Source organism: Sceloporus occidentalis, unplaced genomic scaffold (assembly GCF_023333645.1).
Source record: "Sceloporus occidentalis isolate IW3139 unplaced genomic scaffold, rSceOcc1.0.p SCAF_130, whole genome shotgun sequence".
Classification (NCBI taxonomy): Eukaryota; Metazoa; Chordata; class Lepidosauria; order Squamata; family Phrynosomatidae; genus Sceloporus; species Sceloporus occidentalis.
In genome coordinates this window covers 2,071,625-2,098,780 of record NW_028317110.1, presented here as the reverse complement: position 1 = coordinate 2,098,780, position 27,156 = coordinate 2,071,625, and positions in this window count along the sequence as shown.

Below are 27,156 nucleotides of genomic sequence, written 5' to 3'. Positions count from 1 at the left end.
GAATTAGTGAAGTTACATATGCAGATTTCTTTGTAACAGAATGTGATCCATTATGGTGACAATATTTTCAAACATTAGTGACCTCATTACACTGGTCAAGCCCCCAACTTTTAACTTTGTCTTTAACAGATGGAAATACATTTTTATGCAGTGTATCTTTTTTTAAATATTATGTCTTTAACGGTATAACGTTGTACCCTGTTATCCATAGAAAGAGAGAAAGAAAATTTGGCAAAGACAATACCTTTTTGGCTAACTGATGTATAATGGATTGCAAGCTTTCGAGACGATCTAGGTCTCTCCTTCATGCATATTATATCAGGTATAGATAGATTAGCTAATAGATAATAGAGTGAAAGCCCCGAGAGCATCTACTTATTCTATACTTATTCTATAGTATGTTTTTATGTGTGTCAATCTTATCATCTTATTGTCAAATTTTATACTGTCAATTTTAACGTTATTGTGTAATATCACTTGTAATAAATGTAATGTAAGGGTTTTTTTATTTATAACTTGTTGGTTTAGATATTGATTTTGTAGATCAAACAAACCCTCATACAATGAATTATTCACTGCCAGCACAGACTCACCAGGCAAAGTGGGCATCAATGGCATGGTTCCCATGGCTGGCATCATTCCATTCATCATTGGCATTCCATATGAAGGAATTGAACCAACTCCTAAATAACACAATGATAATAATAACACTGTTAGTGGAAAATTATAGTTACGGTTTTATACGTAGTTTCTCTAATACACTTATAACTTCATTGTCATTAAAGACGTTTATAGAAATTCACAATGGGTGATCTGTTAATTCACAGAAGAGTTTAAGGTACTATATAAAACCTTGGTGAACTCGTGTGGAGTGGAGCTCAGTAGTTCATCATTCCAAATATACTCTGCATTGTTGGAATTAATGCTCTAATTCTCTTTGCTACATTACATGGTCAAAAGTATTGGGACACCTGACCATTGCTCCAACAGGGACTTTTATGACATCGTCCACAATATACAGTGTTTCTGTAGGAATATTTCATACAGAAGAGCATTTGTAAGGGTCAAAAACTAATGTTGGATGAGAAGGCATGGCTCGCAATCTCCATTCCAGTTCATCCCAGGTGTTCCATGAAGTTGAGGTCAGGGCTCTGTGTGGACCAGTCCCAAATGTCATGTCCCTGTTGGTGTAATGGTCAGGTGCCCCAATAGTTTTGTCCATATAGGATATTTGAAATACCCCCAGGGGCTCGCTCTAGGAGTAAAGGGGGTGTCTGGATAACGATCCCTTCCACTTAACACCTAGAAATACCTACCCAAAGTACCTCAATGTATTTCACAACCTGTGGACGTTTCATGGTCATTGTTTAGGTATTGGTAAGAGAGATATTCTACATAAATGTCTCCACAGGGACATTATAATTCTGTGTGCATGTATCAACTCCCTAGAGTTAATAAAATCAATTAAACAAATGGTCCAGTACACATCTTGGTATTATGGTCAAGTCCTTCTGGGCCTAATCACCCAATCTTCTTATTGACTGTGATGAGGATGATTAATAAAGGGTGAAAGAGGGTTTTAATCAGCAAAACAGGCGAGGCAAGCTAAATGAGTTACTTGTTTCGGTAATGAATGGTAACCTGACATATGTAAGGGTAACAGACTTTGGTGGGTTTTTGTCTGTTTAGTGTTTGTTTGTGTTCTTTGAAACTTGTAAAATCCATGGATTCTCAGTCCTTTTCATAAGAAAATGTTCTTACATAGGCGGCCAGAGGTGATTTCTTCCTCCAGGATTGGAGACCACAGAGACTTACTGTCACTGTGTTTCTACCTCTGGGTTAAGCAAAGACCATGTACCATTGCCTCTGGTGACAGTATGAGACTCCAATAAAAAAAGTTGCTAAATAAAAAACTGTTTCTATGTTTGTAAAATGTATGATTTTAATAGTTATAACATAACTTAGTGCACCAGGAAGCCACTTTAATAATTGATGCATATGAAAGTAACAAGGAAAAAACCAAATTAAAAGGCACCTCTCAGTTATATGCATTACGTACATGTACATATATGATATGATTATCATTATTAGTAGTGTTATTATTTATTGAATTATATAGTGCCCTCGTACAATGGGTAAACAGGAACATACAATTTGGACTTAGAGACAAAGGGTAAGAAGGGTCTCGCTCAAACCATTTTGTAATCTAGACAGAGTTAGGGTATATTACGCAGGAGGTAAAGGTGGCAATCTTTGCAAATATTAATTTAATAATTTAATATGAGATTATCAAGTCTTCTTAAATAAAGAGGAAAATGCATTGCAAATCATTAATATACCTATTAGCTTGCATTCGTGGCTTAGTTGTCTAAAATGTAAATTGTGCGACTATAAGTGAATTCTTACTCACCTTGGCTAAAAGGGCCTTGGTGTGACGGTCCAATGCCACCTCCACCCTTCATACGCCAATTAAGATTCTCGGCTCTATCCAAATCCTTAAAGGGAAAGATAAATGTTAGCTAAACCTCAAACTGCAGAGAATATGCAAAAATCAAACAAAATCAAATCATTAGCCCAAAATCACAAGCTGATATGGGCCCAACTATTCCACCTGTATTCATGAGACCCTAGCTTGAGGGAATAGGGTAATAAATTCACATGAAAGTACATATCTCTGTTACCCCATACACTCTAGTGGTTGGATGTCACATTGCAAGTAAAACAGAAAAAGGTTCTAGTAGTGGCCCTAAATCCTTAAATTGAAGCAGTCCAGTTGACAACTGCCCCGTCGCCTTTGCCTTGTACACTGTCCTGCTTAAACTCAAGTAGCTATTAATTTGTGAATTTGAAGCAGGATTGGTTTTAGGACTTTCCATTAGTGATGTCCCTTGGTGTGGTGGCAAACTACCTGTACAGTTTCACCGTCTAGTCCTGGCCTGACTTTGGAGACGATATTCATAGTTTGCCTCTTGTCCTTCCCTTTACTGGATACCTGCTATTGTAACAGATTTCTCGGGGCTTAACCTCTGAGGGAATGTGATTGCCCTGTGCCAAGTCTGTAAACCTATTTCTGAAAAATGACTCCCTCTCTAACCTTGTCCAGAAAGCATACTTACAGTTGGTGAGGAAAGCACAGGATTGAAGAGCTGATCTACATAGTTGTCAAGTCTCTGTGGGCCACTCTGTCCTGAGAACAACAGAAGTATGAAAGAGCGTTAAGAGTATAACATGTGATACAGGGACATGGAGTAAGAACATCTTTACAGCCTGGGCCAGCCCGACAATGGAGCTGAGTGGGGCAACCGCTCCAGGCGGCACTTTTGAAGGGGCGGCACTTTGCCGCCGCAAGCCCTTTTTTTTTTTAAAAAAACGAAAGAGAGAGAAAGGGGCGCCGAGTGGTTTTCGCTTACAAAGCTGTCAGTACCCGCTCTGTGCCCCTCTATCTCTCTTCTGCGGCGAGTCTCCCTGTTCGGTCTCGGTGCCGGCTTGTAATGCTGAGTGCCGGAAGGTTACCTCATTTCCGGCGCTCAGCATTACAAGCCGGCACCGAGACCGAACAGGGAGACTCGCCGCAGGACTGCTGAAATGTAAGTACAAGGGGGGGGCGGCAGGGAGAGAAAGGGTAAATAAGCGGGGGGGGGGCGGCATTTTAAAATTCGCCCCAGGCGGCATTTTGCCTTGGGCCAGCCCTGTTTAGAGCTAAGTTAGAAGGAAGATAATAGGACACACAAAATTATAAATATCACAGCCATAAAAGGGATTAATGAGAAAATCAAAGCCAGAACGAGCTCTCTCACACAGGTGACCTATGCCAGTGCATATCCAGCTTTAAGCTGTATGAGATGCTGCTGCTGCCAAGTTCCTTCGTATGACAGCAATCTTATCTTGAGCTTTGGGAAGCTTGTAGCTGGCCCTGATAAAACCAAACGTCTGCAACACCTAGGTAATACTACCCTACAGACACCCATTCACTGACCTCCAATGTTTGCTGAATATATGTCCAAGTAACTAGCATCTTGACCTGCAGTTGGCAGAGGTGGGGCTTGAATTGGTGGGGCTGGTGGAATTGGAACATTACCTCTGTGACAAAGGAAAGACATGGAATATCCATATTACAAATTTAAATACTTCATCTAATCTTAAACTTATTACAGTCATTAAACCTCAGTCTATTAGGAAGTCTCACGAAACACACAGGGTGTCCCATAAGTCAGAAACCATAGGAATTATGCTGACATTTTTATTGTAAAAAGGTGAGTAATGAAAATTATCACGTGTGTTCTTGTGGAGTGGTGGAATCGTCTTTACCTGTGAAGTTTTGCTCCTATGGTTCCAGGCTAACAGTACATCCTGTACATCTACTTTCAATTAAATTAAATAATTGAACAGTTGCATATTATATTATATAATCATATCATTTATATGTGCTTTTTTTTAAAGATTGTGTATCTACTGTACCATTATGCCATCATCTGCAAGTGATAAATGTGTCCATTTATATTAATGTACACTACAAAGAAATGCCTTTGCATGTCATGGTAGACTTCTAATTTATTAACATGGGTAAAGATGTATGCATGAAAATCCTCTTGAAAATGAGAGGTGATTATAAGAGTGATATTTCTAAGGGGAAAGTGTCTTTGCGTGCATGCGTTAAATACACTTAATAGTAACCTTCCTTGATTCCCCCCAATCCTGCTTGTTAGGCAGCCACTAAATCTACATAAATCACACTGTATGTAACAGTGCTATATAGAAAATATAAAATGACCAAACCTCACATTTTCTGGATAAATACTGAACCACATCCATACTGTCTACACTCAACAGGAATGAAAATCATTAAACATCAAAAAAACATTCAAATAAAATAATGGATATGTCACCTATCCATAGTAGGCCGAATAGGTGGGGGTGCCGGAGGTGGTGCAGGTGGAGGAGCGGGTGGGAGACGAGGGGGGGCGTAGAATGTTGGATGTCCAGGTGGGAGTGGAGGTGCAATGTCTGGAGGGGGCTCTGGAATTTTGTTGTCTCCAAAAAGGTAGTCAGATGATTTCAAAAAAGCAGGAGGGGTGCGATCTTCTACTTCTGAGATCACATCCAGCAAAAATTCATTTCCAGGTAGATCTAGCCACTGATCCCCATCCAATATAGAAACAGACCAGCCCCGGGGAGTCTCCACCATACCTCTGTATCAGATAAAAATAATATCAGCAAAATAATAAAGGAACAGACCTAAAAACGAATTAACAAAAACAGGAGTAATTTGCACATATACACAAAGGGCACATTAATAAAATGTTACCTGGACTGCAGGAGCCAGCATGCAATTTGCTCTCCAGTTGTCCAAGAATCTATTTCAGTGGAGTATTTTTCTTCTACATCAGAACAAGAGACACATATTTAAAGTGAAAAGGAAAACACAAAGGGAATAAAGTAACAAAATGAAAATAGAATGTTTCAAAAGGTAGAAAAGGAAACTAAAGGAGACAAGATGGAAAGAAAGGGTTAGGACTTTTACAAGGAATTGAAAAGGGAAGGGATAGGTAAGAAATTGGTACACAAGAAGAAGATAGAAGAAAACAAATTAAAAAAAATAAAGTGGAAGAGACTAATAACCTTGCTTTAGTTTGTGAATGATATACTAAATGCCAAACTATGATGGGAAATCTCACATTACATCATCGTTTAATCTCTACATAATCCATGAGCAGTCAGATAAAATAAAGATAAAGTAATAATAAATTAGTCGTGGAAATGAATGGTATAAAAATAAGAATTAGACAAGTAGTTGAAAGAAGGCACAGGACTAGCATAAGAGTAATGGGAGAGCAAGGGTAATTGACACATGAAGTCAAAATAGACAACAAGTTAGGCATTTTGTCAGATACAATAGGGGCGTAGTAAAAAAAAACAACATATTATGGTCAATGCACAAACAGTACTCTATATTCACTAGATTTAACGGGGCCTCCTGAAGATGGGTGGTTTCTGCTCCCTTTTACAGACTGTGGGGTAACATGGGTTGTGCCAGTATTATGTCATAAAATCTGTAGGTGTCGTAAAATCTGGCAGAGGCTATTACAGGATGTTTTCTTAACCCACCAGTATATGTATGCACATCAACTACCATCTTTCCTTTCCGCTCATTAGCTGTCCACTCAAGCATGCTGGGGGCATGACTTCGGAAGGCTTCATGGTTGTTCTGTCCATGGCACCCTGAACAAAGAAGAGAATGCTGGCATATGGCTTTATATCCCCCAAAGCCTTGATCCGAGACATACCTGTGTGATAACGAATATGAATACATGAGTGACCACATACAATACAGCCTTCGAACAGGTACTACACATAGAATACCCTACAAAACATACTTAAGTAGGTATTTTTCCAAGGTCGGTGATGGAGTGATGCAGCTCAGAAGGGCTGAAAGCAAGAGCCACGCGTTTTGGCATTGTTGTTCATTGGTATTCTGCACTGTCAGACTTGCTACTTGGCACAGCACCTCGTCTGTCAAAGAGGTCTGTTGCAGGCATCGCTCAGCTATGTAATTACCAAGAATTCTCAGTTGCCAATTAGGCATTGCTGTGTTTCCCACAAACCTCAAAGCCTATGACAAACAAAATAATTTTAAATGATGACATATTGCTTTTAAAAAGTACTCTGCTTCTTATGACAGTATGGCATGTGCACCCATTAGCACTCCTCACCAATTTGTATAGCCCCAGAGCAGCAGCATGACTTTCCCTTGACACACGAGTTAATGGATCCTGAAGAGGTGTGCCCAAGGGTGGCAAGACAGCATCCTGTAAAGACATAGAATATACTTTTACTACAAATACTAGGTTTTCACACCAGATTTTTTTTTTATATACAAAATATTTGGATGAGCAAACCATAATTTACCAAGGACATAGGAGCATCCAAAATATCCCTGGCAGGATATGTATTTTTCAAAATATATACCTTAAAATATGATCTTATGAAAAGAGAGAATGGATAGTTGTCGATATCTGGAGGCAGAGAAAGCTTCGACTGAACCACGATCTGAGGTGGGGGAACTTCAGTGATTTGCGCATTTTGGTAACTGGACTGTACTGTGGGAAAAACATGAGAAAACAGGGATGTTTCAAGGTGCTATAGGAAGAGACTGTGAACAGAGAGTCCCTTAGACTATCAGACATAAATACAGAGGCACACACCTTACCAACCCACACAGACAATGCAACCTTGTATCAACGAGCTAAGCACATTGTACTGAAAAGTAAAATTATATCCCAATCCTCCACTCAAACTCACACTGTGCGGAGTTCAGAACAGCAGCCAGGTCTGCCGGTACATCCAGTAGCGTCAGGTCCTGTCCAAGACAATGAACTTCATGAATGATAGCACTTTTTGTTAACTTCCATGGCCCTATTTTCACCTATCGCTACTGAAAAGCATGCACCCACATAAATGCAGAGGATTCCATTCCAGTGAAAATCCTTCTGGACCAACAACATTTCCATACAATGGCTCTTTACATATTAGAAATTATTGCCCTATTTATATTATTTTATTTAGCGTCAAGGCTCTACCAAATATAAAAGGAAATAAATATATGAATCTACAGACACAAACATGCATATATAAGGTAAAAATAATCCTGCTGTGCAAGTGCCGGCAGGTAAAACACAAGGTATGAAAGACATGGGAGAGTTATAATGCGATAGGTGAGTATTAAAAGCACACCTACCAGATAAATGTACGATGGAAATACAAGTGCAGCTAGTATTGTTGTGTATGCATATATATCATTCATGCAGGGCCGGCCCAACAATGGAGCCGAGTGGGGCACCCGCTCCAGGCGGCACTTTGCCGCCCCAAGCCCCCTTTTTTTTTTTTTTAAAGCGAAAGAGAGAGAAAAGGGCCCCGAGTGGTTTTCGCTTACCAAGCTGTCAGTACCCGCTCAGTCCCCCTCTCTCTCTCCTCTGCGGCAAGTCTCCCTGTTCGGTCTCGGTGGCGGCTTGTAATGCTGAGTGCCGGAAGATTACCTCATTTCCGACGCACAGCATAACAAGCCGGCAACGAGACGAACAGGGAGACTCGCCGCAGGACTGCTGAAAGGTAAGTACAAGGGGGGGTAAGGGTAGATAATAGAGAGGGAGTGAGAAGAAGGGTAGACAATGGGGGGGGCGGCATTTTAAAATTCGCCCCAGGCGGCATTTTGCCTTGGGCCGGCCCTGCATTCATGTATATTTCAAAGCGAAGACAACATAGATGCCACCTAACGTTTGTGCACATGAATACTGTACCGTGAAAACTTTTTTTTTGTTTTAGTTTCAGTGTATATTATAGACCTCTACTATTATTTTAATATTTATGTTCTTTTCTCACCTGTACATATTTTTTTGAGAAAGGGGAGATGTGATAGAAACTTTAAAATACAAAAATGGATTTAACAAAGTACAGAAGGGAAGTTTATTTCCGAAGAGATACGTTAGAAGAAGAGGCCGTAGTCTAAAACTGGAGGGTCGGAGGTTTACATGATATGCGAGGAAGTTTTATTTTACTGAGGGTGTGGTGGACGTTAATACAGTGAAGGAATTTAAAGAAGGGATGGGATAGGTATAACGCTATCCTAGACAAGACCAAGGATTGATTATGGTGTGAGTCTCTACATGAGGAAAAATGGGCAGTCTAGAGGGGCAAATGGTTCCTATCTGCTATCAAATTCTATGTTTCTGTGTTTCTATAGGTTCTATAAAGAATGGGTTGTGTTTTTGAAATACCGAAGCTTTTTCATGGTCTCCATTGCCAATCTGTCTTTGTATTAACAGTTCCAGAAAACTACGATTTTTATAAAATGCATTCTACAGTATTTTGGCTCCAGAAAACCCAACATTACGTACTAAAACTTCATTGATGCAGTGTTTAGGGTCTCCTGTCCACAAGCATATTTGAAAGTCTGAATTAACAATAAAAAATAAAGATGTATGGGTAATTATCATTTCGAATTTCATGATTGGTGAACACATAACCCCAGCTTCTTTAACAACATCATTGTGAATGAGTGCGCCAAATGTATGTGTCAGGAGCAATAATGTGGGACTGGCTGTATCAAAGCTCAGCTGTAAACATAACAGGTCAAAGTATAAATAATCCTATAGTTATTACACACCCTTCAGCAGAAAAGTTTAATGCTGTAGAATATAATATCACACATTCCAGAAACCTCACTTTACAGAAGAACATAGTTTGAGGCCACAAGATAAATCACAACAAACGGTAATAATGAGTTAAAACCTTTCAAAGGCTGATAGGAAAGGTTTTTGGGTTACACAGAAACGCTGGGACTAACATCCCCAAACAGGGAAGCAAGTAAAATGGAGTACGGAGATGAGGCGAAGGAGAAAGTAGATACAAACGTACCATGTTGGGTAGAGTCTCCTGACGAGTATCTTTAAGCTGTAAAAAAATGACAGTTATTACACACACAATTATACAAATGCAAAGTACGATATACGGTTGCCAAATTAGAAACAAAAACATATTTATGTAGAAACATAAACTATGACAGGCACACATTGGTTCTTACAATAATGGACCCAGAATAACAATGTAGTACACATACCCTCTCATGCCAAATGATTTCAATGCACAGATACTACCCTTGTCCCCAGAGCACAAAACTACTCTCCCATCTTCTTTCTGTGGCCTGTAATACACATACCTTCAGCAAGACATGCAACAAGCCCTCTGATTTACATCTCACTAGCGCTGCTTATGCTTCCTTGTGACAGAGATGTGACACACCCGGTAAGCGAAAGAGAACAAAGTCCAAAAGGAAAAAAAAAGAGAACAAGAAAACGTGTACACAACTTCAAGAACACAGGAATACCCGTGAGTGTCTCTTCTAGACATCCGACCTTTGATACCTCAAGAATCCAAGAAGATGAGGACATATATTGTAAAACACCCACATACATATACATACATGCACACTATCTCACAGAAATTATAGTCTTCAGTACATGTAGTGGTATCTGTAGTTACATACAGAAAAAAAAAGAACTATATATATACTATATATTTTGTTACATACAATGTACTCCACTAATATTGGCACCCTTGGAAAATATGAGCAAAGAATGCTGTTAAAATTTGTCTTTACTGTTTATCCCATTAATCTTTTCTTAAAATACAAAAGGTACAAACAAAACACAGAATATGTGTGGCACAATTATTGGCACGCCTATGAATTCCCATGAGTAAATATATATATATATATATATATATGAAGTATATTCCAATTGATATTTTACACCTGGGTTACTAGAAACAGGAAATTGTTCAACCATGACTTCCTGTTTCACAGGGGTATAAATATAAGGTAACACATAGGCCAAATTCCTTTAGTGATTTATCACAATGGGTAACACGAAATATAGCTGTGATGCGTGGCAAAAGGTTGTTGAGCTTCACAAAATGGGAAGCGGCTATAAGAAAGTAGCCAAAGCATTGTAAATGCCCATTTACACCATCAGGGCAATAATTAAGAAGTTGCAGCCAACTGGAAATGTTATGAATCAAGAGGATGTGTCTATATGTCTATATTTGTCAGGGTCCGGCTACCCGGCGCAACGTCTACTGGATTTAGGGGTGATTATTTCTGAGGATTTAAAGGTAGGTAGACAATGCAGTAGGGCAGCAGGAAATGCTTGCAGAATGCTTGGTTGTATAGGGAGAGGTATTAGCAGTAGGAAGAGGGAAGTGCTCATGCCGTTGTACAGAGCACTGGTGAGACCTTACTTGGGAGTCTTGTGTACAGTACTGGAGACTGTATATACTAAAATGGTTCATGGATTACAGGATAAAACTTACCGGGAAAGGTTAAAGGATCTTAACATAGATAGCCTGGAAGAAAGGGGGGATATGATAGAAACATTTAAATACTTAAAGGGAATCAACACGATAAAGGAAGATTGTTTTTTATAAAGGAGAAATACTACCACAACAATCTGCCTTCGCTTGGGGTGAACTGTGAAGGAGAGTCCACCAGCGTCGACCGCAAAATTTGAAGGTTCGGGAGAGATTTTGTATGGAGGAATGGTCTCAGATCCCTTGCAACTTATTCTCCAACCTAATCATGCATTACAGGAGAAAACTCAGAGCTGTTATCTTATCTCCCTTTTCGCAGGAAGATCAGAGAATCTGACAACTTTTCTTGATTTTAGGATAATTCCTCCAGGGGTTATTTACGAAAGTGATAGTTTGTAGGAGACGTAACAGTTCCACTTATAAAATTAATTTTGCACGATGAAGGGCCTACCCCAGAGAGCTCCTCCTGAAAGAAGGACTGAGCTGTTCCTACATAATCCATAGTTCTATGAGTGAAGAACCTTTCAACAAATATCACTAATTCCACCATACATTATACAAGACCAACCAATCTCTCCTTGAAGCAGAAGTTCGTTGGAGTTGCACCTTCTCCTGTCAAATCCTTCTGTAGTGAATAAATCTCTACAAGGACTGTGTTTTTGTCCATTTAGTTGTATCCTTCTGCTTCAAAATAAGTGGTTGTTGTCAAGAAGCTGAACAAACGCTCATGTCTACTAGGACTATGTAAAGATGTTGCATGGTGATACATAATTTGTGCAAGATATAGATAATGTCTGCATAAATAATATTAAACACTACTACACAAGCCCCATTGACTATGAAACTGGCTAGTCATTTAGAGAAAAGTAGATCAGTTCATAAAATATTGTGTTTGTAACTAAAGAATGAAGACTTATGAAGTATATTCATCGATACAGGTTACCTTTATGTAAAATTAACATTTTACTAATCTGTCTGTCTATAGACTAAAAATACACGTGAACACTATGCTGGAAAACATATCAAGTTGGCTGCAAAATCTCAAGGAAAGTTCAACATATCCACAAGCAAAGGAGCTGAAAAAGTGAAAGCTGTTAAAATGAAAACAACGCACCATGAGTGAGAAAACAAGAGCTTATATGAGGTCTTAGGGCTTGAACAAAATCAGCAATGTGTGTTGTTGTTACATCGAAAATATGTAAATGTCTATCTATTCAGCCATGTTTGAATGAACTGGTCCTCATGCCAATCACCCAAGGATTCCTCAAGAGCTCAGTGAAATCATTCCAAGATTCCCTCCTTTGGGTCATTGCCAAATTACTTGATAAATATGAGTATGCTATTCTTTTTTTTTTTAATATGGGTCACAAATACAATTTGCAAACAGATACCGGTAGTGCTATAGATATTCTGTTGTCTGTTTAGGTTTTGCCAAAGCATTTGATGCAGTGTCTTACTACGGCTTTGTCGTTTTAGACTTGAGGATAAAAATTTTACGTGGATAGAAAACTAGTTTAAATACAGGAAGCAAAGAGTTGTTATAAACAGAATTTTCTCATTGTTGAGAGTTAAAATGGAATTCTGTTGCATTTTCAATATATATATCAAAGGTCATAAAGCGGTATTGAAAGCTTCTATTTTGCATATGGGAACAAATTTCACATGGTTAAACAGGGTTATCAATTCATCTCTTAATGTGCAGAGTATTTGCTTAGTTTGGGAAAACTGTCAGATATGAGGTAGATAATATTCAGCACTAATAAATACAAACTAAAACTTTTGGACAGTTAAAAAACACATGCTAATTATCAACTAAGGTGGGTCAGGCGAGGAGAGCTAATGTTTCAAGTACAAGTGCTAGATTACACATTTTTCACATATATAGCAATTAAATAAAATGAGGTATAATGTATTACTGACGTGTATTGTAAAACTTGATCAATAAAAAGTATTCCTTAACACGTGGTATATGTGCTCATTAGAATGTGAACTAAATAAAACAAAAATATATATAATACTCCCCCAATATTGCACTGCAGCACCCAGCCTGAGTATACCTCCAAATACTCCAAAATCAAATGTAGTCAGAAGATAGGGAGAAAAAAACAAATCCCACAATAGTGTAGTATGTCTGTTTTTCCCAAACATACTACACTATTGTGGGATTTGTTTTTTGTTTTTTATCCCTATGTATATGAGCCCCTTCTTCTGACTACATTTGTATTGTAAAACTGCCATAATTTGTGAGGGATCTAGTTTTTCTTTATACAATATAGATTTAGCTAATGTAGCTGAATAAATGAACAGGGGAAACGTAGGACTGGGGATTTTTGTATTGATATGAAATAAACACGTACTGTCCTCTTCCTCAGCTGGTTATTTCTCCTTTGTATAGAAGGAATTCTGGAAATCAGCAGGGCAGCCCCAAACTGCACTCGTGTGTTTTTTATCCTCTCGTAACGTCTCCTGCAGTGGAGACAGATAATTAAGCATCTGAGCCCAAACGAGGTCTTTGGCCATAACTGGAAAAGGTTTATGTTCCTGATGCCTACCTTGCTTGGTGTCCCCTTACATGGGCTTGGATTACTGTGATTTTGCGTCTATATGCTTGGAAGTTTTTGCGGTTTAAGAAACCTCGTAGGTTCTTTTGAAGAGTAACAGCAGCAATGCTCTGCAGCTCCTTCCACCGTTTCTGCAGTAACTCTCTTCCATGCTCCTTCAGAAAGACCTGTACATAAAGCCACATTATTAATGTCAATTCAGTGTGTTATAGAGGGCAGCGAGACATAATATAACCTCACCTCTTCTAACCTCTTCTAACCCCAAGTGAAACGTAACATGCTCTAGTTTTAGCCCGAATTAGAACTTCTGCATAGATTTCAATACTCTTTAACATGCTGATCTACTTAGACAAAATATTATTTATCATCCTCAAATTGTATTGTTTTGTTTACATGTATAATCACAGAAAACCAATGCAGAAACATTGTTTTTGTTTCTATGGCAACAATCTATCAGCGCATGATTTCATGCCACATGGCAATTGGGTTTTCTAATGCTACAATTTCTGGTCCATTTATATTAGTTTCTATAGTGGACTAAACCTCACTAAAATCTGTTTCTACAGGTTGCAGTCTAGTTTAGGACCCAGGGTGCTCTAACAATCAACATGGATCAGAGTCTCTTGAATCTAATTATTTTATTGACACATATTAGGAGAGGAACCTGAAGGGTAACAATTATTTCCCTTAACTACATTCTGTCCACTTTGAACAAGAAATGCTAGATTTTTCCTTGTTAGAAAAAGTAAATTTCTTGAGGTATAGCAGTAGCAAAACCCAATAGGACCAACTCAGCCAATTGTCTAACCATTTAGACACGTTATGGTGCCATGGCACTGTTTTACTTTGATTAGATCACGTAAGACGTAGAAATAATCAACAAAATACATATGTTTTCACATTGTTGTTATAGAACAGGTTTGTTGAATTCCAGTCCTCTCTGGCAAGATGATTTTTAAAGATTTGTTATCAAACTGTTAAATGTTTTACCAAGTATTACATAAAAATCCTACTAGAGAAATATCAACATCATGATACAATTTTGAAGCCTGGGCAGCTTGAGTTCATGTAGGTAGACATATGTGAACATATCAATCAATTAACTAACACATAGCTACTATGACTTTAAAACAGTAAGATGCACTAACAAGTTAACCTATGTACCTTGGTATACCCTTTCCAACAGCATTTGATATGTCACAGCTTTACCATCTTGCCTGTAAGTTTATCTTTACCTTAGAAAAGCCAATTTGATAAAGAGTCGAAGGATCCCCAAGAGTTTTGGTGAGGACAGCAGCGCAGCATTCCCGCTCATCTGAGAATGAAACACTTTTTCCTGCCAGGTGGGCATACCTGAGAGTTATAGGGGTAACACTGTTAGAGATTGCATTTGAGCTCACATCATGTAATTGATCTTTTTGAGTAGTGTTTCTTCTGAGGCCAGCAAGTAAAAAGGTTTGTCAAAAAGAAAACATAATCTCAAGTCTTTTGGATATTTTAATGCTGAACTTCTAATATAAATGGGGATGCTTATAGGGTTGTATATAATTAAGCAATGTTGTCAGATGTCTCAGATCTCACCTCCCAACAAATTCCTTCAGTGGAATGCGGACTGGGTAACCTTCTTTCATCAGTTGAGCAACTTCCATGATCCCAGAATTCCTCAATTGTAACGAAACAAACTCCACATCAAATATACCTGGAAGCTGCAACAGAGACAGATGTTCTCAATGACAAAGAGCAACCTATGAAATGATGATATAAAGTGTCTACTATGGATGTAGTTTATAAACTCGAGGGAAACTTTAGGCATTAGGGAATATAGCAGTTTTCAATGCTATTGATGTATCCTAGGTCTCCATAACACATAGGTGATATATATTTTAGAATTAATATTACAATAATTTATTGTAAATGTGAACCAGGATAATGCAAAACATTAATCATAGTATCAGTAAAACACCCACCTCCCATGTCCTTCTTAAGTCTAACCACATACGTGAAACAGTACAAAATTACAAGAAATGTCCTCCTTTCCATTGGCAGGAACAACTGGATTTAAAGAATCAATACAAATGTTATAAAGGAGTTCCCTCTGTTGAATTATTCTTAAATATTTCTTTAAGTTATTATTTGAAGGAAAAAATGTATTTGCATATTTAAATGCGATGAAGATAAAACATTTTTTTGAGCATCAAAATGTGTGAAATAAAACATCGTTGTCATTTCTTTGATGAGTCAAAGTCTGAGTCTGAGAAATAACAACAAGATTGTAAATAGCCCCAGCTATAAGAAATATTCAGGCATACTATATGCATTAAGTCCTAGTCTTTGCATAGAGGTCAGCACAGAGGACAGGTCTGGGAGTGTAGCAGAAGATAATGTGGATGTGTCAAATGTCATAGGGCTCAGACGATCTAACATAGTAACATAGTTCATAAGGTTGAAAAAAGACCAAAGTCCATCAAGTTCAACCTATATACATATTGTGTCCCTACTGTGTTGATCCAGAGGAAGGCAAAAAAAAACCCTTATGAAGCAGATGCCAATTGCCCCATACCAGGGGGAAAATTCCTTCCCGACTCCAAATATGGCAATCAGAATAAATCCCTGGATCAACGTTCTGTCCCTATGAATCTAATATCCATAACTTGTAATATTATTGCTTTCAAGAAACACGTCCAGGCTCCTTTTGAACTCTTTTATTGAGTTTACCATTACCACTTCCTCTGGCAGAGAGTTCCATAATCTCACCACTCTTACTGTAAAGAACCCTCGTCTGTGCTGGTGTAGAAACCTTCTTTCCTCCAACCGTAGAGGATGTCCCCTTGTTATAGATACAGTCCTGGGTATAAATAGGTCCTGGGCGTGATCTCTGTACTGTCCCCTTATATATTTATACATAGTTATTAAATCCCCCCTAAGCCGTCTTTTTTCCAAACTAAATAACCCTAATTCTGATAATCTTTCTGGGTACTGTAGTCCTCCCATTCCCCTTATTACTCTGGTTGCCCGTCTTTGAACCCTCTCCAGCTCCACTATATCTTTCTTGTACACTGGTGCCCAGTACTGTACACAGTATTCCATGTGTGGTCTGACTAGTGACTTGTACAGTGGTAGAATTATTTCCTTGTCGTGGGCATCTATGCCCCTTTTGATGCACCCCATGATTTTATTTGCCTTAGCAGCAGCTGCCTGACACTGGTCGCTACAGGTAAATTTACTGTTAACTAAAACTCCTAAGTCCTTTTCCATGTCAGTCGTCCCCAGTGTTTTCCCATTTAATACATATTCCCAGCCTGGATTTTTCTTCCCCATGTGCATAACCTTACATTTATCTGTGTTGAACCTCATCTGCCACATCCCAGCCCAAGCCTCCAACCTATGCAGATCCATTTGTAATCGTGCACTGTCCTCTATTGTGTTAACCACGTTACAGAGCTTAGTATCGTCTGCAAAGATTGATACTTTACTATACAATCCCTCTACAAGGTCATTAATAAATATATTAAAAAGAATAGGACCCAAAACTGACCCCTGTGGTACCCCACTAGCAACAGTCACCCACTCAGAGTATGTACCATTAATAACCACCCTCTGTTTCCTATCACTGAGCCAGTTACTTACCCACATACACACATTCTCCCCCAGCCCAAGCATTCTCATTTTATGTACCAGCCTTTTATGTGGCACCGTATCAAATGCTTTGGAAAAATCAAGATATATGACATCCAGCGATTCACCCCGATCCAGTCTTGAGCTCACCTCCTCATAAAAGCTGTTCAGGTTAGTTTGACAGGACCAATCCCTTGTAAACCCATGCTGATATGGAGTCATACACTTATTTTCATTGAGATACTCCAAAATAGCATCTCTTAGGAAACCCTCAAACAGTTTACACACAACAGAAATTAAACTAACAGGCCTATAATTCCCCGGGTCACTTTTTGTCCCCTTTTTGAATATTTTTGCTATGTGCCAGTCCTGGGGAACAGACCCTGTCACTATAGAGTCCTTGAATATTAGAAATAGGGGTCTGTCTATTACATTACTTAACTCCCTTAGAACGCGGGGGTGAATGCCATCTGGACCTGGTGATTTGTCTATTTTGATTTTTTTTAGGCGGCACTGCACTTCTTCCTGGGTTAGACAGGCGACATGTACTGGGGCAGTTATCTCATCCTGCTGTATATTACCTGGCATTTCATTTTCCTCTGTGAATACAGCAGAGAAGAATATATTTAATAGATTAGCTTTTTCCTGATCCCCGTCTATAACTTCTCCCTCATTACTTTTTAAGGGACCAACGCTTTCATTTTTAACCTTTTTACTATTTATATAGTTAAAGAACATTTTGGGGTTTGTCTTACTCTCTTTGGCAATGAGTCTTTCTGTCTGATTTTTACATATTTTATTTTTTCCCCGATAGCTTTTTAGTGCTTCCTCACTGCCTTCCTGTTTTAGTAGCTTAAATGCCTTTTTTTTGCCATTTATTACCCCCTTTACATTTTTATTTATCCACATTGGTTTTCTCTTGTTCCTGACTCTTTTATTCCCATACGGTATGTACCTTTCACAGTGAGAATTTAAGATATCCTTAAAAATCTCCCATTGAGTGTCTGTACTCTTGTTTTTGAGGACATTTTCCCAATTTACAGTGTTAAGGGCTTCTCTTAGTTGATCAAACTTTGCCTTCCTAAAGTTCATAGTTCTTGTGGCTCCTCTAAGAGTTCCTTTATTGAAGGACAAGTTATAATGTATCATATTGTGATCACTATTTCCTAGATGCCCCCTGACCTGCACATTAGTTACTCTGTCAGGTCTGTTGGTTAATATTAAGTCCAGTAGGGCGCCCCCTCTGGTCGGGTCCTGTACCATTTGGGACGGATAATTATCCTTACTTATAGTCAGAAACCGGTTTCCTTTATGAGATTCACAGGTCTCTGTTTCCCAGTTTATGTCGGGATAGTTAAAGTCCCCCATAATAACCACCTCATTGTGATTTGCTGCCTTGTTTATTTGCTTTAATAATTGATCTTCTGCTGCTTCCATTATATTTGGTGGCTTATAGCAAACCCCGATCAGTATTTTATTATTTTTCTTTCCATATATTTCTACCCATAATGACTCCACATTATCATTTCCCTCACATATATTCTCCCGCAGTGTGGCCTTTAGGCTGGACTTTACATAAAGGCAAACTCCTCCCCCTTTTCGTTTTTTTCGATCCTTCCTGAATAGACTATAACCCTGTATGTTAACCGCCCAGTCATAGCTATCATCCAACCATGTCTCTGTTATACCCACTATGTCATAGTTTTCTTCAGACATTATTAACTCCAGTTCGTCAGTTTTATTGGTCAGACTTCTGGCATTAGTAAGCATACAATTTAGAGGTGTATGGTTTTTTTCCCTATGAAGCCTATCCCTATTGACTATTCTAACCCCTCCCTCCGCTCCACCCCCAGGTACATTTATAAGCCCCAGCTTTCTATCTACACTATCTTCCCCTTCTATATTGTAGTTTCCCTCCCCCCCTTTACCTAGTTTAAACACTCCTCCACCTTTTTAGACACTCTTTTACCTTTTTAGACACTCTTTTACCTTTTTAGAATTGGGGGTAATGCAGCGGACAAAAAATGTGCGATTCCTAAAAGAAATGACATAACAAATAAAACATGTATATATCATTTTCTACTCATCTCAATGTATAGATTCTGAAAATGTCACTTGTCCAGGCCCCATGCCTGAATCATGTACGTCTTCATTGGTGGAAATTCGCTCACTTTGACACTTAATACGGATTATGTTTTTACTTCTTCTGGCAAAAGTTCTTAAAACGTATTAAAAAAAAGGGGATAATGTTCTTAAAAAGTATCGCAGTGTAAAGGGAAGCAAGTGTCCTAATTTAACAAGTGCCCGTTTTTATATTAGACAGGTCATTAAATTGATAATCATGCATCTTTCATCTCTGTTAAATACAATTCATCGAATAAGGCACATTCAAACTGAATACACATTTCTAAGGGTCTCCCTTTGCAAGGCATATTCTGCTTTTCTCGATTTTGACACTTGGATAAAGAACACTAAAGAGTATGGATCGAACAGCATGCATGCAAACAGAGAAAAAAACTTTATAATTACCCCTACTTTACCTTTCCAAACGACTGGTCAGGTCCTGCATTGACAGCTGGAATCTCCGAGACAGAGTAGACTCTGGGCATTTACCTCTAGTTTTCTGAACTTCCTGCTGGTTAAAAGTGCTAGACTTCTTTAAAAGATCTGAAAGAAGCTGTTGTATAGGAATAAATAATGAGAGTACGGGAAGCAATGTGAATTAAAATGGTAGATCAAAATACAAATAATTCATTGTGTGGCTAGTATGCATGTATGTGGACACCACTTTGTTGAACACATGGACATGATTATTGTATTGCACAGAGACACAATAGATGCATCCTTGGTAGCTTAAGTTTCATCTAAATTGTCTATGAACTGGCCTGTGCAACTTGGAGTCTTGTGAATGTTGCGGGTAATGGTGATGCTGGATTTGGAGAAGAACTTTTAGATACGGACAACAAATAGATTAGGGTAGGAAGAGTTTAACAAGAAACAATTATTAACAGAATGGGCAAGAATAAGCCAAAGCCAACGGCAAGATAAACAACATTCCTATACACCGACTGAGTATGTCAGTGGCCCTATAGAAATGTCCTACCTGTCATACCCTTCAGCTTATTTTGCCTCCACCAGGATTCAATTGACAAACTCCCTGTTTGTTTACCCAACTACATAAAAATGCACAATGTGCAATGGTTAAAAACAGCAAAGGGGCATAATATCATGCAAAAAAAAAAAACATGAATTAAATGATGAACCAAAAATCAATTTGGGAAAGCATTGGTTACTCACAAAGTGGGCAATTCTATTTCTCAGAATATAAAGCTGAACTCATAATGGGAAATATTGGTTGGTGCTTTCAAAAGGTTTACACTTATCTATAGATTACCTTTAGCCGACTCTTCATGAAAACATCTCTGGCCAAAGGAGGGAGTTTGCTCCTGTTCTTGTTTAAGAAATTATGAACCTATATCATGAAATAGAGCGATACTGACAATTCAATCCACATGGCTTTACAAGCATGCACATGAGGTAAGTTAGGGAAGATGGCACAGATCACCTGATATGTGACAGGCCCGGCATAATGTTGAAGAGTGAATACAGGCAGAGGTAATTTGGGTTTGATGTAAATGTTGCTGTCCCCATGGTGGTAGTGGCACTTCTGCAGGAAAGTGTGGTCTGTGGCCTGAGGGTACAGTACAAGCAAAGATGGTCATTGACCATTATCATAAAATATCACGTAAATGCAAATACAACTGATACATTGCGCACATAGTATGCACACTTTAAATCCTTGGAAATGTGTTGTTTCAATATTACGTGTGTATATTTCATACGTCATGATGCTTTCATCTTGAAAACCTGCAAAACAACACTCATATCTCATACTAGGATGTCTGAAGGTCTAACCTGTGCAAGGTCGCTTTGTTCCTCAAGGATGTGAAAAATGCCATGAGGACGTTCAGTGATAAGCTCCAGACAGGATATCGCTCCATCAGGAGAGAGAACAGCCCAGGAGAGCCCTTCCTTTGTGTACTCAGCCTGTGTTGTATTTTACAAGTTAAGGGAGAATACACCATTTAACTCGACTTGGTTCATCAAATTGCTTTCTGCGTACCTGTTCCTGAATGATTATTCTCTGTGTACTGTGATACTGTATCAGCTCATTGGCAAAGTTCCTGCACAGTTGCTCCAAGCTGTTAACCCCAAGGTTCTGTAATACAACACCAAGACTTCATAACAGTAATCATTCCTTATTGAAGGAAATCCATGGAAGATGAACAACACCGATCTTTTAGGGTCAACCTGGCAAGGACTGGAGTTGAAGAACAGCAATGTCTCTCTGTGTAATCAAGCTAGAAATTCACGTGTTATTCAGCATGCATCAGACCTTAGTGCGTATGGGACATCAGTGAGCAAGCAGGGAGCAGTAAGTAAGTGAATCAATATAACAAAACAGGACATTTACATTTATTGCACTGTCTAGTATGTTAAGAAGCTTTTTTATTTCTATAGTAACAACCTAGCTTTTCTATAAGTGTTCCTGGCAAAAATATGAATAAAACAATATTTTACATGATTTCCTTTTCACTCAACATAGAAAGGATGGTTCATTTAGTAACACAAGTGCATGGCCGGAGTAGGGATAACAAGGCGGTCTTGGAACATGAAGGCCAGAGCCTAATATGTGCGCTGTATATGACAGGCCACACGTTATGTTTTTATGCTCACGTAGCCTGTGGCCAGACATATCCAGTTTGGGGCTGCATGCTTGTGCAGATCAGGTGCATATGGAGGGATTTCGGGCAGTTGCCCACCTATCATGGGCCCAGATTGCCAGATGACCAGTCCAGGCCTGCACAAGTGTTACAATCACCAGCATAGAGTAGGTGGAACAGCACTGGGGAGTTTTCTGGGGCTATATAAGTAACAGACGTAATACAATATTCATTCTGCTAAATTACACATTGTGTTTGTGACACACCAAGCAGTGCAGCATGCAATCTACAAACCACAACCCTGTGCACCAATTATACATTATACAAAAACTGTACCTCGAACCCAGAGACGTCTATAATACTAAGAGCGCTGTCTGTCTCGCGGACAGAGAGCCAATCATTCCCTTTTTCCAGAAGCCAATCAAACAGCAGTGAGTACAGAGCCTGAGAGATGGAATCCCTAGAGGGAGAATACCCAAAGGGTAAATATAACATCTACCAGAACTCCAGCTACAATGAATATGGACTGAGGTCCTGCTATGCCCCAAATACATAAATACAGACACATACAGAATTAACCATCTATTCCTGCCATGCAGATGTACTTACCGAGCTTCGATTGAAGACTCTACAGAGAGAGGGGACAGCACCTGATCATAGGATGTTGTCTGAGGAAGGAGATAAAAAAGATCACTTGTACATTGTTTGATACAATAGAACAGGCCTCACTTCCCATGAATGACACAATTACGCTATCATGAAAATAAACTCATCGCAGAAATAAAAACATACATCAATATGGATTGTCTGTTTGGCGAGGAAATATTTCTATGCAGGGATTATTCATAGGAATGACCTGTGTGTATTAATCCTTTATTGATAGTATGTATGCCAAATGTGTTTTTGGATTGCCACACTTCTATGATAACAGTTAATGCACCGAGTACGTTCCTATTGTTCAGTTGTTTGGGACATGTGATTGCAAGATCCACAGGCTGGTTACTTTACATGCCCCAACATTGTTTTAGTCCATTGCTGTGAAATGCTTCTTAGGCCAACAGTTTTGCTTTGTACCACAAATACATCGGTACCCATATTTGATTTCCCATTGATGACCAACTTACTGTGACTCGTTGTGTGATTGCTTTTTGAAGACCTTCCGAGGATATCTGCAACAGGTTTGCCACAATTCCAATCTCTGTTAAGCTAAAAGCAGTTGCTGGACCATAGGAATCTCTCTGAGGAAATAAAAAGATAATCCACTGCCTCATTCTACAATAAGACACCAACACATTGTGTCTAGCAAATGTACAGTGTCTGAAATATTTTAGAAATAGAACATGGAATGTAAGCTACACCTTACATGTTGTATACAACATATATAATAGCAATGCACATAAAGTTCTAGAGGTAAATGAGTAAGAGAATGTAATTCTGCGTTGCTGAGACAAAGCAGAGGACATAATAATTAGTGCTGTGCCCACCATAGAGGTGACCTAGGTGGCAGCTTTTGTTGGTGATTCGGTGGAGGACTCACCAACAAATTCTGATAAATTAGCAAGCGTGCAGATACTGGAGTGAGTATATAATGAGTTTTTTTTAATAATTTGAGAAAAACTTGTAATGAATACTTTTGGGCAATTGAACACCTATGTTTTCCATATATTATAATGGAAAAAACACAATTTAAGGTCATGCACTTCATGAATCTGATCCAATATATCTCTATTCTGTATTGCACATTGCTATTCAATTACTTGTGATAGATTAGCTCCAGAAATTGTATTCAGCCTAATTTGCCTAAGGCACTAGAATCCTTAGACTAAATCTACTAATGATATATAACAAACAAAATGCCAGCTCAGACCGCATAAATAAAAAGCAAGGCGAAAGCAGCTATCCCACACGGGTGCTCTAGTGAGAAGGAGCATCCACTCCAACACTGAAATCAATCAATTAAAGGAACAATGGCACTCCATGAAGATAGAAGTATAAAAAATGTCTTTTATTCAGATGCTTGATCCCATATCTATAGAAAATATAGGGTGCCCAAAATTATGCAAGAAAAGAAATAAACGTGTTTCGCGCCTCAAGTTTTGATAAAGTACTTGAGGTGCAAAACACGTCAAGCGGTCTCTCTTTTTCTGCGGCTAGTATGATATTCATTGTATATTTTTTATTTTTTGTTTATTTTTTTTCTTGCATAATTTTGGACACACTATATTGTTTTATATATATTTTATACATATGGGATCAAGCATCCAAATAAAATAAATTTTCCTTTATTTGATTCAAATCTACTAATGAGACAGACTTTGTGGATCAAATTGTTGTTATGTGCTGTCAAAGTCTTTGTACTTCACATGATGTAAAGCAGATGTTGCCCAACTGCAGGATGGCACTAAGGATTATCCATATAAAGGTCAGCTGGCTGTCTGAAAGACCAATCGCACGTAGGCATTTTCCAAGTTGTTGGAAGTCAGACTTCTCATTCTTTCCTAAGAGGTGACATGCACGACCCTATAAAACAAAAGAAAATGTTTTTCAAGAAAACAGGTTTGCATCAAGTCCAACATTTTTACACAGAAAATATAATGACAGATAAGTAAATAACATAAAAGATTACATAGCAAAAGAAACATATGGGGTCTTTAAACAATTACATGTTTTAAGCAATTAGAGGAAATGTTGGAATCTCTCTTTTAAATGCGTTAAATTATGAATGGGCCAGCTTACCTGGTTTAGGTAATAATAGGTCTCTGGCTCCTGAAGATACAGATCCTGCTTCTCACGCTCAGGAAGCCCCTCTAGCAGCTCATAGAAGATGTGAAAGCTTCTCTCACCAATTGCCTGTTATTTTTTTGTGAATGGAGATGGTCTTCAGAGAGTAGCTTTGCAGTGAAACTTTTTAAAAGCACTTCCTAACACTTACCCACCTGGAAAACAACCCGAGACTTCTCAAGGAGATAATGAGACAGTGAGCTCCCCACCATGACTCCCCTGCAAAAATATTTCAAAAAGAAAACAGCTAATGGTTGCTTTGTACTTTTGGGCTAAATGAATAAAAGGATGTAACATTGTGACAGGAACAGTGTGGAGCAGACCAGGAAACTGCCTATGAAATGAAACTGCAGGGGTAACATTTCCAGACATGTACATAGACAACAAGTTTAGATTAAGCTTCAGAGGGTATTGTAAGAGAATAATAGCAGCCGGGACTGAAGGCTTATTCAGGATTCTGTCCCATCGACACAGATAAAACATATGTTTTAGTTAGACAGAGGGAGACACCTTTAAACAGCTGACACTGTACCTAGGAAAACTCACGCATACGCTCATATATATGTATTTTTCCCCCAGAACAAGTTATCCTATCGATAATACCTAGTTTAACCCATTCACAACTGTTGACACAGAGGATACATCACAAGAAACTGCTCCTTGATGATTGAGGATATATCATCATTGAATTTTGGGCTAAATCCCTGCTGGTAAATGGGAGATCAAGCTGTGAAATGACAGTCTGTTTTTCCGCTCTGACAAATGGGGCCATAATTTGCTACTCAAGCTGACAGATTGAATGTGCTCTAATTGAGCGCCATAACAGGGCAATTTAATTAATATATTTTGGGTATTGTTTTCCCATTCGTTTTAGCTGTGTACAATTTATATATCTGTAAAACTGTAAAAAAATTTGGGGAGGGGTTTGCCGATTTTATTACTACAACATAATGTCTTACATTTAAGGATATGGTTTCAAAACAAAGCTTTACTTGTGCGGAAAAAATGCCGAGACAGAGAGTAAAAACATGAAAATTGTTCCGGTCCTGTAAAACAGCCCTGGTCCTTAAGTTTTTTTTTACATTTTCCCCCATTATTTCTTCATAACTGCCACACTAAATAGTAACACCAACTTAATAGCTTTGTGACATAACTCAACATATTCCAGTGGAGGCACACATAAGAGCTTGAATTTCATAATCGTCTTGAAGAATCAAGCTGTAGATAAACAGACATGCCCACAATTATGGTAACTCTCTTGTATCTCAGATGCAACTGCTACAACCCCCATCATCATAATTACTGTTGAGCCCAGGGTTAGTGGTGCCTTGGTGCATTATTTCTTTGCCCCGCCCCAGTATCACACACACACACACACACACAATGGAATGGAGATTGCCAGCTAGCTCTTGTCCAACATCAGTGCCTGACGTCATAAATACTGGATGAATGGGCAAAAATATAATATGACAATTATAAATGATCTTTTACTCATCTATAAAAGCTAATGTAAAAACCTGCTAAATAGATTCTATTCCATTTGTCCCAAGTTTAGAAATACCCAATGTTTTTATGTTTGTTTGTTTTTTTTCTCTTTTGGGGGTTTTAGTAGCATATCACTTTCTCTATCGCATTTTTTCTCAAAATTGCCCATTCTGTCCCCATGTGCTATTTGGGACATCTTTGGGTCAGCTCATTTTACCCCCAATCAAACCATATATGCCTGATGCTGATATTTTAACCCTTCCCATTCACTAATTCTACTCTCAGCCTTTGTCAAACTTTGTGGTAGTATTTTTTTGCATTTTTCGCACACATTGTGGCTCAGGTATGAACCCATGCATAGGTTTGTTGGGTTGTTTGGCTTGTAAAAAGCTACCTTCGGGACATGCGCAAATCATTTTTTCAATTTGGCAATAGGGCATGTGGTCATTGTGCCCCATGTTCTATTTGGGACATCTTTGAAGCTAGACAACCCAGGGTATTTCAAATGCTAGCATTTTAACTCTTTCCATGCACACATTTTACCACCACCCTTTGTCAAACTTTGCAGTAGTATTTTTTGTGTGTATGTTTTTCACACACATTCTAAATGAATTTACAGCTACTGGTATATGTCACTGTTAAACAACACCCCAATATTTGTTCAGCAACATCTTGTGAGTACAGTGCTATCACTCATGCATAGGTTTGGTTGTTTGGGGGCTAAAAGGTCAAATTTGGGAGGTGCACATTTTTTAAAAACAAATTGACATCTAGTCCGTTTGCACTTATGCTCTATTTTGAGACAATTGAATTTACCCCACCAAACTATATATTTTTGAAAACTAGACCCCCATGTATTTCAAATGCTGGTATTTTAACTCCTCTTATTGTAAAATAATTAATAAAATACCGTATTTGCTCGATTATAAGACGAGGTTTTTTCCAGAGCAAATGCTCTGAAAAATACCCCTCGTCTTATAATCAGGGTCGTCTTATAATCAGACCTCAAATAGGTCTGATTATGAGACTAAGATCCAGATCCCCCGCAGCGATGCAGAGGACCTGGATCCTCCTGTGTTAACACCCCCCCAGTTACCGGTGCTTCTGAGTCCCCGGTGCTTAGTCCGGGC